At 38.8% G+C, this 2,500-nt stretch overlaps 1 protein-coding gene across 1 annotated transcript in view; it reads left to right on the forward strand.

The window, feature by feature from the left end:
* LOC125040628 (acetylcholinesterase-like) overlaps nucleotides 1-2,500 on the forward strand; it is a gene marked incomplete at its 5' end in the record, with an annotated part of 16,652 nt that overhangs the window by 13,393 nt on the left and 759 nt on the right. Inside the window, 1 exon segment of the mRNA XM_047635280.1 lies at nucleotides 1-2,500. This exon segment is cut by the window's left edge and continues 1,623 nt beyond it; it is cut by the window's right edge and continues 759 nt beyond it.

A 2,500-nucleotide genomic window follows, 5' to 3' on the forward strand; every position in this document is an offset into this window, starting at 1 on the left:
AGCTAGCCGGGTCCTCACGCGCATGGTTCGGGGCTCGGGGTCCTCTATTACCGAACAGAGACACGAGCTCCTCTCCGCTTGCTCTCATTCTAGCTTGTAACAGAAGACGAAGAAACAGTACTACTCTTCAACTCAGATGCTGGCGTAAATTGCACATGAAACACACCCGTTGTTGACTTTTTTGTGTTTAAATGGACATTATTATCATTCTATCTAATCTCTAAGACTGATTATTATTATGATCCCACGAAGATCATGGTTTTGTCGTTGTATTTGCTAAGATATTCTTCATAATCTCAGATAATCATTGTCATATAAGAAACAGTTATAATCATAGTTCATCATTGATGCCGACGACGACATTAATGTTTTATTTAATCTAGGAACCATCCGGAGCCCTTTAGAACGACGTCACTTGTTGGCAACACAAGATGAAGTAAAATGACTAAATGAAGATAAAATCATTATACATACTACCTACTATTGATCAAATACTCAGTAAGCATACACATGGACCCACATAAATGTATCTACATATCCACACAAATTTATACGTACACATATATAATTAATACATACATACATGCTGTGTATAAAGTTTTTCACTCATTTTTTTCCATTTAAGAATCAAAAGCGGGGACTGAAAATTGGCACAATTATTGCTATAGCTTCTTATATATATCCTAATTATCCCTCGTTTTATTGGGCTCCTGAGATCTCTAAAAAAAAAAATCATACTTCTTGTTAGTTCATATGTACATTTTTGAGAATTTCATATTTGTTTCGTCCTTTATAGATAGATTTACAAAATATTACTAATTTAAGGATATCTCTACTATCGAATGTCTATAGAATACGGTATATTGTTACCTGCTACTTTGGTCCCTTCGTATGCTTGTGAATGTTACACTATGTACAAACTTTAGCGAGGCGTCTAGTTGCATTCAATATCTCTTTTTGTGTAATACTTTTGGCAGGTTCAAACCATTGTAGATCAAATAAAAATCAAAGACATGTACAGTGAATATGGTATTCTGTAAACTTTATGTGAGAAAAAAACAACAAAAAACAAAAAAATATAAAAAGAAAAATATAATTATAATGGGTGTTATCGAAACGTGTGTTTTGGACCTGCTTCTCTGAGCATACTGAGACAGAAACTGTTATAATACTAATAATAATACTAATAATACTAATACTACTACTATTATTAATAATAATAATAATGATAATAATAATCAAACCAATAAGAACTCGCGAGATGACTCAAGCTGTGCGTTCTCATTGGTCAGTTTTAAATTGAAAGACAATATGAGGGATGTGACTCAAAGTAGTCAAAGGGTAGACATTAATATTCATATAAGACACGCACAAACAAGGCCCGACAGACCTTTTGTGTACTGTACATAGACGACATACTAAAAAAAAAAAACCTGCTCTATGCTGATAATTGCTTCGTTTTACTGAAGCACTCAAAATGTTATGTGTTTTGCATGTGTAAATATACCTCCGTATTTGTAGCGTCTTAAAGTATATATAGTTCAGCTACATATATTACAGCCTATTAAGTAGATTTTCATCACAATTATTCATATAAGTTTTGTTTGTGATGTAGTAAAAAGACCTCTAGTAGACTTGCTGTTATGCTATTGGTGCTTCAAGTCCTAGGGCAGCTTACCAGTTTCTAGGGTCTTCTGTAAAGCTCCTTGATCTGGTACTTGAGCAGAAGGAAAAATGACAGCTTTACCGGACACTCATATAAATCGAGGAGCTGCCCTAGATAGCCGCCTAGAGCAAGAGAAAAAGAACTTCAGAACTCTTCGATTACAATCTTGCGATCTAAGCCCCGATCACTGCCGCATTTACGGATCATGCAGTGAGACATCGCGACCTCTAGAGGCTAGGGCCAACGACGCCCGAAACGATTCTCTTATTTCATCGAAGATAAGACCGAATCAGGCTAGAACACTGTTGGCTTCGGCCGTCTGGGCTGGGAACGATCGGCGACATTGCATGTACAAACTCCCTCTGACGTCGGGAGAGCCGTTGTGGGAAGAAGGGTGCATCGTCCACGGACCGAGGAACCTCCAGAGCCAGACTTCGGGTGTGAGGGCGACCTTGCAGCGGCACCAAGACACCACCGAACACCTCGAAGGAAGAGAGACACCGAACGACGCCGCGGGACTCCTCGCTGGAAAGTCTGCTTGACCGAAACACAGATCAGATGGGCAGAGGACGAGGGCCACGCAAGACTGTAAAGCCTCGCCTCACTCATTTAGGTCGCGCTCCCGAAGAGATGCTTATGGGAATGTCGACCTATGTGACACGGGTGGGTTATCAGTGCCATGGCCCAAGTGACCAGCTGATTTCCTAGAGTTTGAAGACGTCGGAGGGAAGAAAGTGAAAAAAAAACAAGAGGAAAAAAATTATGTGGGCGATTATCTCATAGATTTCTCATAATTTTCGTCCTTAAAGACATAAAGAATAATCAAATAACGTT

This window comes from Penaeus chinensis, chromosome 29, assembly GCF_019202785.1.
Source record: "Penaeus chinensis breed Huanghai No. 1 chromosome 29, ASM1920278v2, whole genome shotgun sequence".
NCBI lineage: Eukaryota > Metazoa > Arthropoda > Malacostraca > Decapoda > Penaeidae > Penaeus > Penaeus chinensis.